At 43.9% G+C, this 11,240-nt stretch overlaps 1 protein-coding gene across 4 annotated transcripts in view; it reads right to left on the reverse strand.

Annotated features, from left to right (window-relative positions):
* LOC109925808 (CLK4-associating serine/arginine rich protein) overlaps positions 1-254 on the reverse strand; it is a 62,234-nt gene extending 61,980 nt beyond the window's left edge. For all 4 annotated transcript variants that reach the window (XR_007265776.1, XM_048618177.1, XM_048618178.1 and 1 more), the window contains exon 1: positions 177-254. The gene's annotated coding sequence lies outside the window, so the exon portion shown is untranslated. The remainder of the gene's footprint in view (positions 1-176) is intronic.
* Between the last annotated feature and the right edge of the window lie 10,986 nt (positions 255-11,240).

The raw sequence follows: 11,240 nt of genomic DNA on the forward strand, positions 1-11,240 counted from the left end.
CCCCGCCTTCAGCAGTCCCCCCCCCGTACACTTTTCTCCGACACGACCGATCCTTTCGCAATGCCCCGTCAGCCTCAGACCTTACTTTCCGAGCTCCTCTCACCCTTGTAAGTAAGGTGCCTTTCCTTCCAGTTTCCCTTCCCCCCCCCCCCCCCCCTCCCCCCCTCAGCGTTTACCTGGTGCAAAGCTCTACCAACTCTCCGCCATCTTTTCTCCTCTCCTCCCCCCTTGTGTCTGACCGCGCACACAACTTCCGCCCCCACTGTCCGCTACCACCCGCTCCCTCCCGGCCACTTCCGCCCCGCTCCAGGTACTACGGGAAAAGACCTTCTACGGCAATTCAGCTACATTATCAGTTCCGCGGAGTGTCTATTACATACATTTGGAGCGCTTTTCAATCATTTATTTTGTTTCGGCTTCAATCGTATCAGCATCACAAACTGATATCCACATTAATTTTTATTAATTCACAGGAAAGGAGGGAAACAGCGATAGAGTAAACTATAAATTGCGATATTGATATCCCAGAAAATAACTTACACTAAGATTTTCTTCTTTTCATTCATTAATGTAATGTGGGCATTGTTGGCTGTCTCATTAATTTATTGTCCATTCTAGCCGCCCCTTGAGAAGATTGCAGTGCAATCTGTGTTGTGTAGGTAACCCCAACGTTACTGGGGAGGAAATTCAAAGACTTTGACCCAGCGACACCAAAGCAATGCCGACATATTTCCAAGTGTGTGGTTTGGAGGGGAACTTGCAGGGTGATAATGTCTCTATATGTCTGCTGCCCCTTGTCTTTCTCGATGGTAGAGATCACGGATTTGGAAGGTGCTGTTGTGCATCTTGTAGATGGTACACTGCTGCTACTGAGCTTCAGTGGTGGATGGAGTGGATGTTTAAGGTGTGGGGTGGAGGTTGACCTGGGACTGCTTTGGCCTGAATTCTGTTGAGCTTCTTGAGTTTTGTTGGCACATATCTAGACAAGTGGGTGCTGCTTGCTAAACCAGGCCTGAGCTGCTGGGATGATCATCCTGATGAAAACATTTAAGTGGAAATAATGTAAACATGGGTATTGGTGCACTTAAAATGATGGGCTTGATGCCACATTACTTCATGATAGAATTCCTAGTGTTGAAGCAGGCCATTTGGCACATCAAGTCCTCACTGACACTCTGAAGAGCATCCCACTCCCCTACCCTATAACTGTGCATTACCCAGGGCTAATCCACCTGGCCTGCACATCCCTAGACGCTATCAGCAATTTCCCATGGCCAATCCACCCTAACCTGCACATCTTTGGACTATGGGAGGAAACCAGAGCACCCGGAGGAAACCCACGTAGACGCGGGAAGAATGTGCAAACTCCACAGACAGTTGCCTGAGGGTGGAATTGAATCTATGACCCGAGTGCTATGAGGCAGCAAGTTAACCACAGAGCCACTGTCCTCAATACTCAATACTAGATCATATGAAGATGTAACTAAGTCATAACTGGAATACTATTTTGCAAGTTTTCCTTAATCATGATTTCCCTCACATTCTCAAATCCTTTCACCAGTATCAGTGATTGAATATTGAATCCATTACATTTACACAAGAATATAGGAACAGGAGTAGGCCATTTAGCCCCTTAGGCCTGCCATTCATTGAGATCACAGTTGATCCATAGCCTAACTGCATATACCTGTCTTTGGCCCATATTCCTTAATTTTTTTTGTTAAGCAAAGGTATGATCTATCTCAGATTTAAATTTAACACTTTCTTTTTCCTCTTCTGCCACATGTTCTATAGATATTTGATTAGGTTTCGTTCTTATAGTCCTAAATTTGAATTGATAAGCTTCAGGGACAAGCTTGTAAGTGTTTAGTGTTGCTTTTTAATATCAGTCTGCAGACTGCTCTTCTAGCAGACAGATGTGCACGTTAATAGTTGTACCTATTAGAGCATACTGACACATAGAGAACCTAGCATCTCCTAGCCACTTTGATTTCACAACTATCTTTTCAAATGAGAAAAACCTCAGACAGTTGTCTTTCTCCACTGTACCTTAGCAGCAGCTGCTCCCAGTTTTTTTTTCATTTTCAAGATGGCGGCAGCAGCACAGGCAGTGTCTGGGCTCAGCCTGGGGCTCATGTCCTTTCTGTCCACTTCTCTTTTCTCCCCTTTTTCAAAAAAAATTTTCTTAGTTATTTTTAACCTACCTTGTCTCATGAAGACAGCGGTGGTGCTGCTGCAGCTGAGGGCCCGGTGTGGAGCAGAGTAGCCAGCAGTCGACAGGCTGGGGTAGGGCGGGATGGCCAATGATCGACGGGCCGGAGAGGAGCCGCCAGCAGGCTGGGAACCCAGAGGGGTTGGCTGGCAGACTGGGACCCAGTGCAGTCAGCCTGTCACAGACCTCAATCTTGGCAGTGCAGAGAGCGTGAGACCACATATGGAAAGCCCACAAAGTGGAGAGACTGTAGGCTACAGAAGGACTGTAACGTTTAACTTTATTTCTTTACATTCCTAATTTATACTATGAAGAACTGTAATGTAGAACTTTTAGCTTTCCTCTGTATTTCTCTATTTTTGTACCTAGGTACTTTGCACCTAAGATGGCACCTTGTGTGGTGAGATTGTACACATCTCATTGTACTCCTGTACTTTGTACTCAAGTACATGTGACAATAAATCTAATTCTAATTCTTAGTGTATCCCTCAGCATGTAGTCCTGAACCTTGGAACGTGCCAGTCTGCAACACTCGGTTGAGGTCAACTCTTTACATTGGAAGACCAAGTTTTGGGCAGAGCAAAGAGCATGTTTTACTGAGTTCATGGTTCTCCAGTTGCAGTTGATCCTTGGTGTGCATCCAGGGAACAGCCTGTACGGCACAGAGTCCAGCCCTAAATGATATATTCAATACCTGCCTCTATGTGGCTGGTTAGGTCTCCCCTAACATCTGAAGCCCCTCTCCTCTCTTTTCAAGCAAAACATTTGTGTGAAGGTTTTCACTCTGTTTACAAGACATAGACTGTTACACAAAGAACTCCTGCATAAAAACCATTTAATTGGAAACTTTTAACTTTGAATCTAATTAATTTTAATTTTCAATGATCAATTAGTGTGAAAAAAGAAACAGGTTATAAACACTTGGTGTTCAAATGAACATTCTCAACCAAACTGAACAATGCACGTATTACAAGAGCATATCCCTTGGGTCTCAATTAACAGTATATCAAAGAATTACACCCTCTGGTTAAACTGTGGGATTAAAAAATAAACCAGACATCTCATGGTGGTTTCAGTCTCAGAACTGCTCAACTTTCCTTTTGTGATGACTCCTTTGAGGTCCGTGGGGAATCTGAGATCCAGAGATGGGTCTGCAGAACTGTCTTTCCCAGACTTGGACTAGTCTATGTATGCCATGAGTAATGGCTCTATTTTGGTGTTCAACAATAAATGGTACTCCTTTCCAGTCAGGCTTCTTGAGATATTATGTGGGCACTGAAAGTAAAGTTTCAGACAGCCTTGCCTTTCAATGAACCCGGAAATGCAGTTGTTTGGGAAATTGGATATTACGGTGATGGTGTGGAGGATTAGCCCCAGTACGCCAAAAGAATAAGATACTTTTTTCAGGCAAACGGGATACGAGGGGATCATTGACAAAACGTCATTCCCCTGGCCACTGACTTTCAGCATCATAAAGAGTTTAGTCTTACCAGCAACCGTGGGGTCAAAATCCTTTGGTGAACTAAAACAAAAATTGCTGGAGAAACGTGGGAAGAAATCAGAGTTGATGTTTTGAGTCTGGTGACTTCATCAGAATACTCACCAGATTAAGAGTTACCAGAATCGAAAAGCCGACTCTGCTTATTTTGCACAGATGCTGCCAGACCTGGTGAGCTTCTCCAGTGTTTTCCGTTTTTCTTTCAGACCTTCAGCATCCACAGTTCCTTGTTTTGTTTCCTTTGATAAATTGATAAGTACGGTTGCAGACCACTACAACTCCAAACCATCTGTTAAATTGCAGGGTTAAAGGTTTAACATAGTAAATAAACTTCCTGAGGAACCATTTACTGAGTTCTTGACAAGACTGCTGAAATTGGTGAAACAGAGTGAGTACAGATCAGCCCTTTGGGAAATGTTAAGGTTTGTGGAATTAACAATTCTGTGACCCAAAGAAAACTACTGACCAAACCATAGCAGGATCTCAAGAAAGCCATAGAACTGGCCCTTTCCCATGAAGACACAAAAAAAAGAGGCTCAGGAGATTCAGGAGTCCATAGGCAGTACCATCCTCAGCCTTTGACTAGCCCCACACTGCAGAGCCAAGTTTCCAGCAGATAGTACTCACAGCTCCCATTGGTTGCCAGAGAAAGGTGATAGGAGTCAGGCACCACAAGGTTCCAGAACCAGGCAGGAAGTTTCTCCAGCAAGGAGCAAGAGTGTCCATTTCGCACTTGTAGTCAAGAGGGTCCACCCCAGACAAGACTACTGAAACAGGCAAAACATGTACTGTCCAAGCCAGAGAGTGATGTCACCTCCAGACAGGGCTTGATTTGACTTGATTCATTGTTGTCACACGTGCCTAAGTACAGTGAAAAGCTCTGTTTTGCGAGCAGTACAGGCAGATCATAGCAAACAAGGACGTACAGATCACAGGGTGCTTAGACAGAGCGAGGCCTACAAGGTTACAGGAGGTATGCATCAACATTAGCAAGATCAACATTACTTGAAGTTAGCAAGGTCCATTCAGCAGCCTAGAAAGGGCAGGGAAGAAGCTGTTCTTCAACCTGATCTTAAACCTGTTGGTGTGTATGCTTAAGCTTCTGTATCTTCTGCCTCATGGAAGAGGTTGTAGGAGAGCATTGCTGGGGTGGGAGGGGTCTTTGATGTTGGGAGCCTTTCTGCGGCAACGAGAAGTGTAAATGGAGTCCATGGATGGGAGGTTGGCTTCCGTAATGGTCTGGGCTATGCACAAAACTTTCTGTAGTTTCTTAACGGTCCTCAGCAGAGCAGTTGACATACCAAGCCCTTATGCACCCAGACAGAGTGCTTTTTATGGTGCATCTGTAAAGGTTGGAGAGGGTCCTTTTGGACATGCTGAATTTCCTATGCTGCCTGAGGAAGAAGAAGCGTTGTTGTGCTTTCTTGCATCTACACAGAACATAGGACAGTACAGCACAGTACAGGCCCTTCAGCCCACGATGTTGTGCTGACCTATTATCCTACTAAGATCAAACTACCCTGCATACCCAACATTGTACTATCATCCATGTGCCTATCCAAAAGTCGCTTAAATGTCTCCAATGTATCTACGTGGAAAGTCCAGGACAGATTGTCAGTTATTGTCATTCCTAGGCCTTGCAAATAAAACAGCCCGAGGAAGAGGAATTGATATTGCTAAATTACATAGCTGCTTCCAAAGTGGCTCCAATTAAGATAAAACTCCAAGTAAATGGCTACATCCTAAGCACTCAGGTAGACACGCTGTATCTGTTGTTGGGAAACAAACCTTTAGAAAATTCTTTGAAGCCTGCGAGACACCAAGGCTAGGTTGGCCACATGGTTGTGAATCAGGATATATTTACGAAGCATTGAAGAAAAGCTTTTGCTGCGAAACCATCATCGTTACAAGCTTGACAGCAAGCTACCACAGCTGCAGGAAATCTCAAATTGAGGCACAAAATGCTGGAGAGAACCTGAGCAACAGTGTAACCTAGTGAAGGGATAGGGGGCAGGTTGGATAAAGGTAAAAAGGAGATTTAATCTCTCATTGTCCACCTGACTACAAAACCTGCTTTTTATACATTTCCCACTCATCCTCACTCCCTTTGCTTAAAACCTATTACTGACTTTTCTCAGTTTTGACAAAATGTCGTTAACCTGAAAATAAAAGATATAAAGTACGTTCAAAACTGACAGCCTTAGGTCTTCTGGATGTTGCCAGATTTTGAGCCAAATGCTTTGGGCACTGGGCAGGTTGGGCCAAACTGGATCTTTGGTAGGGTCAATGGTCGCTTGGAGCAAGGACTGGCTCAAACTTGACAAAACTACCAACAATTCTGGTGCCAGACAACACCTTGCCAAATTTTCCAGGTACTTTTTTTTTTAATTGAGTAAAATTTGAGAGAAAAAAACAAGTATGGTAGATTCTGAAAATGTCTGTTTTTGGACAACTTGCACTTTTTAGGCAGCCAATTTTGAGAGTTTATATCTATATTTCTCTAGTCATAGACACTATCGGACCTACATTTAGAGTCAGAGTCATACAGCACGGAAACAGACTCTTCGGTCCAACCAGTCCTTGCCGAACACAATCCCAAACTAAACAGGTCTCACCTGCCTCCTCCTGACCCATAACCCTCCACACCTTTCCTATTCACGTACTTATCCAAACATCTTTTAAACATTGTAATTGTACCCGCATCCACCACTTCCTCTGGAAGTTCATTCTATACACAAACCACTGCCTGTCCAAAAAGTTTGCCTGAAGTTGTAGACTTGCTCACCAAGCTGGTGCGTTTGATTGCAGACGTTTCGTCACCCTGCTCGGTAACATCATCAGTGCGCATCTGGTGAAGCGTTGGTGTTCTGTCCCACTTGTTATTTATATGCCTTGGTTTGCTGGGGTGATTGGTATTACTTCCAGTTCTGTTTTTCAGTGGTTTGTATATCGGGTCCAGTTCAATGCGTTTGTTGACGGAGTTCCAGTTGGAATACCAGGCCTCCAGGAATTCCCTGGCATGACTCTGTTTGCCTTGTGCAATTATGGATGTGTTGTCCCAGTCGAATTTGTGTCCTTCTTTGTCCATGTGTACTGAGACCAGTGAGAATTGATCGTGCCAACCACCCCAGCAAACTGAGGCATATAAATAACAAGTGGGACAGAACACTGATGCTTCACTGGAGACGTACTGACCATGTTACCCAGCATGGTGATGAAACGTTTGCAACCAAACCCACCGGCTAGGCAAGCAAGTCTACACCCTCATCCACAACCCGAGCTACAAATTATCTCAAAAACTTTAAAAAAATTTGCCTTCTGTGTCTTTTTCAAATCTCTCTCTTCTCACCTGGAACATGTGTCCCCTAGTCTTGAAATCGCCCATCCTAGGGGGGAGACAACTACCATTAACTCTATTTCCCAGTATTTTCTGCCTGTGTTAAAACCATGTGGTTTTTTTATTATTTGTTCATGGGGTGAGAGCAGCACTGGCTGGGGCAGCGTTTATTGTCTATCTCCATTTGACAAGAGGGCAGTTACAAGTTAACCGCATTGCCGTAGGTCTGGAGTCACACATAGGCCAGACAGGGTGAGGATGGCAGATCTTCCTCCTTAAAGGCTATTAGTTTTTAAAACAACATTCGATACCGGTTACATCATCACTGTTAGACTGGCTTCTTGTTTCAGATTTTTATTAAATTAAAATGTTAACCATCTGCCATGGTGGAATTGGAATCCACTTCCCATCAGTCTGAACCCATGCCAACCATCAGCGCCACAAAACAGGATGAATTATTACAGAGGCCTGAGTCAGACAATGCTGGGACTCCCCAGTCACCATCCTTGATATTATTGCTAGCCAATGGAGAAAGGCAACTATGAAGTCAAGTCAAAACAGAGCATTTAACTCTTTGCTGGCTAAGGCAATTATGAAGCCAAGGCTGAAAAATGGATCTAGGATGTAGATCAGAATAATGTAATTGAATGATGGAACAGGCATGCCAGGCTGAATGGCATACTCCCTGTCGCAGGCAGACCCCAGTTGTGACTGGGCTCCATTCTGGAGTCTGTTTGAAAGTCAATTTGCAGGCAAGTTGGAACGCAATGCAGGACGACAGAAAGCAACTGTTTGTAAGTTCAGGAAATGTTTGTGTGTTGTTTCTTTAAAATTGCAATGACATATGGTATCAGGTTCATAAGGCAGGGACTCCCTGTACTATGTTGCTAAACAGCAAGGTCAGAAATCACACGACACCAGGTCATAGTCCAACAGGTTAATTTGAAATCACAAGCTTTCGGAGTCTTACTCCTTCTTTACACTCCGAAAGCTTGTGTTTAAAAATAAACCTGTTGTCATGTGATTTCTGATCTTGTCCACCCCTGTCCAACACTGGCACTTGCACATCATGATTAAACAGCATGCAATGAGCTGAAGTAATGAATATCTGAGACACACACTGGGCAACCGTAACATGACACAATCTATTGTGAGCTTTGCAGATCGATCAGTTGAAATGTCTACAAACTAACAAACCAGCTCGGCGAGCGAAGCAACCACAGCACCAGTGACCTTTTCTTGAAGTAGTCACATGTGAATGTAGGGTAAGTAGTAACTGGGTTCATTTTTGATATGTTCTTTAAGGAGGGACTTAAAGAATTTAGCACCCCACAAGTTCTTCATGTCCTAAACTATTATACAGTCAAAATGTTGGGCAGCGCAGTAGCTAGTATGGTTACTTGACAGTGCCAGGGACCGAAAATTTGATTCCACAATTAGGCAACTGTCTGTGTGGAGTTTGCATGCTTTCCTAGCTTCTGCATGGATTTCCTCCAGGTACTCCGGTTTCCTCTCCCAGTCCAAAGATGTGCAGGTTAGCTGGATTGACATGCTAAGTTGCCCAGTGTCCAGGGATGTGCAGACTGGGTGGGTTAGCCATGGGAAATGCAGGGTTACAGGGATGGGGTGGGTCTGGGTAGGATGCTCTTCAGAGGGTCGGTGTGGACTCGATGGGCTGAATGGCCTATTTCTGCACTGAAGGGATTCCATGATGCTAAGAGGTGGGTTAGCTTACAGTTTATATACAGGCTCACACAAGTGACGATTTATTTAAAATTCATCCATGGAATATGGGTGTCCCCTGAGAAACCAACATTTATTGCCCATCTCTAGTTGCCCAGAAGAAGGTGGTGGTGGTGAGCTGCCTTCTTGAACCACTGCAGTCCATGTGGTGTAGAGTCACACACAAATGATATTAGGAGGGGTGCTCCAGGGTTTTGAACCACAGACAATGAAAGAATTGGCAAGACAGTTCCAAGTGAGGATGGTGTGTGCCATGAAGGGGAACTTGCAGGTGGTGGTGTTCCCATATACCTGCTACCTTTATCCTTGTGGCTGGTAGAGGTGGAAGGTACTATTAAAGGGGCCTTGGATAGTTGCAGCGCACCTTGCACACCATGAAGCATTGCCTGTGGAAATAACACCTTTAAAAGAGGGGAAAAAATGGGCAGGAAGAGGAGGAATATATCAAGACGTTCCTTATTAGATGTCATATACAGTGGCAAAGGAAGCTGTTTAGCAAAATGCAACAACCTGCAGCACATGCTCTTGTTGAAGAAGGGTCACCTTATGTTCCAGATAGAGAAGAGTTCCAGAAAACAGCAAGAGAAACACAAAACAGATGTGGTATAATTTAAGAAATTTTTTTAATTTTTAATTATTAACCAAGATTCTGAATAAACCCAAAGATGCTGTAAAACTCACATAATTGCACTAGGCTCATTTCAGAGCCTCGGGAGGCTCAGTGGAAATATGCCCACTTACCCAGAATCAACAGATTAATCAAGTATTTTGTACAAGTGCAGGTACTTGAGGAGGCATCAACATACATTGATCATGGGCAGAGATGCATGCTCCATCATCCATGGGTACAAAAGCAACACCGACTCTGGGGGCACCATCTCATCCTCTTAAAAAAAGCTTATACTATTAGCAACAAAAGAAATTGGACATTTTGGGCAACGTATCAGGCTCCAGGAATTAGGTAAAATGAAAGGGAGTCTTCCCTGCATAACAGCAAACTCACTACAAAGCAGAGATCAGCTTTGCAGCATTAAGCAGTCAGATAGTCAACAGAAAAACGTAGGAAGGGGCAGACTGAATTCCCGTCAGTCTTACTGGCCAAGAAATTCAACAATAACAGGAGCAAACCGTCTGCTGCTTTGGTCTTACCCGTCAGAGAAATGGTTGGGCAAACTTACATTGAAATTAAATTAGAGAAAGTGGGGAGTTTTAGCAAAACCAGTGAATAAAGGGGTGCTATGAAAGAAAAGTAGAGAGGTAGCTATAGAGAGAGAGGGTCAGACAGACAAATAAATGGGGGAGGGGTGCATTGTGGAGGAGCAAGAGTGATAGACAGACAGGGGGAGGAGCAAAAGAGAGGGAGGGAGGGACGGAGAGAGAGTGGGAGAGACAGAAGGGGGAAGGAAAAGCAGAGAGGCAAGAGGAAGGGGAGACAGTATGCAGGCACACAGGGGATGGGAAGAGAGGAGACAGACCAAAGTGATGGTTATTTTAATTTCTTAAAAATGAGCGTTGTCATTTTGCAGCTATTTTTCATCTTATTGGGCTCCCATAAACAATTTCCCTAAGGCGCTCTCAGCAATTCTCTTCTAAAGAATCATATTCAAGTTAAAACTTAGGGTCTCTCTCCATAAATGTTGCCTGAGTTTCTCCAGCACTTTGTTATATTAAGTATCTGCAATATTTTGCTTTTATTTTATGATCTACCTTGTCTCCAGACTGTTTGATTGTGTCCTTTTACTCTAACAGTATGAGACTGTCATGAGTCAATTTTGAACACAGCACTTTAAAAACAGCTCATACTTTGGTGAGCTGAACTTTCAATTAACTAATTGCAATTCACCTCTTCCCTACTCTTGTAACTTTACCAAACAAAATGAATGTGTAATAATGAATATGAATGTCTCCTCTTTCAAGAATCAAAAGACCTAGAACTCTACCAACAATGAGTGGTGCACTGTGTTGATATGAAAGTGTTATCTGTCTATAGTGCATAATCTGCTGTTGGAATTGCAAGGACTAAAACAAAGTTTTAAATTACATTACCAAATAGTTCCATGTAAAATATTTGACTATTCTGCTGTGTATTACATAGGAGGTTTAACATCCACAAACAAAACTGGACAACTTCTCCAGCACTGCTACAGTGTCAGGTACTGCAGGTGTGAAAAGTGGCAATATCTATGAAATTTCGGCCACCCTACAGAGAGATGGGTGTTTTTATTTGACCTCACAAAGGGGCAGGGTGATGGAGGAGAGGGAGGGGTGGGAGGAACTTGGGCGGGGGGGGAGAGAGAGAAGGAGAGAGAGAGAGAGAGAGAGAGAGATGGAGCGCGCGAGAGCAAGTAAACAGCAGCTGGAAATCATTTTAACCTGGCTTCCTAATCAGATTTAACCTTAACACTCTCATAACCTGTCCCTCTGGTTCTGGAGTTGGGGGCGGGGGGGGA

This window comes from Rhincodon typus, chromosome 39 (genome assembly GCF_021869965.1).
Source record: "Rhincodon typus isolate 14 chromosome 39, sRhiTyp1.1, whole genome shotgun sequence".
Taxonomy (NCBI): Eukaryota; Metazoa; Chordata; class Chondrichthyes; order Orectolobiformes; family Rhincodontidae; genus Rhincodon; species Rhincodon typus.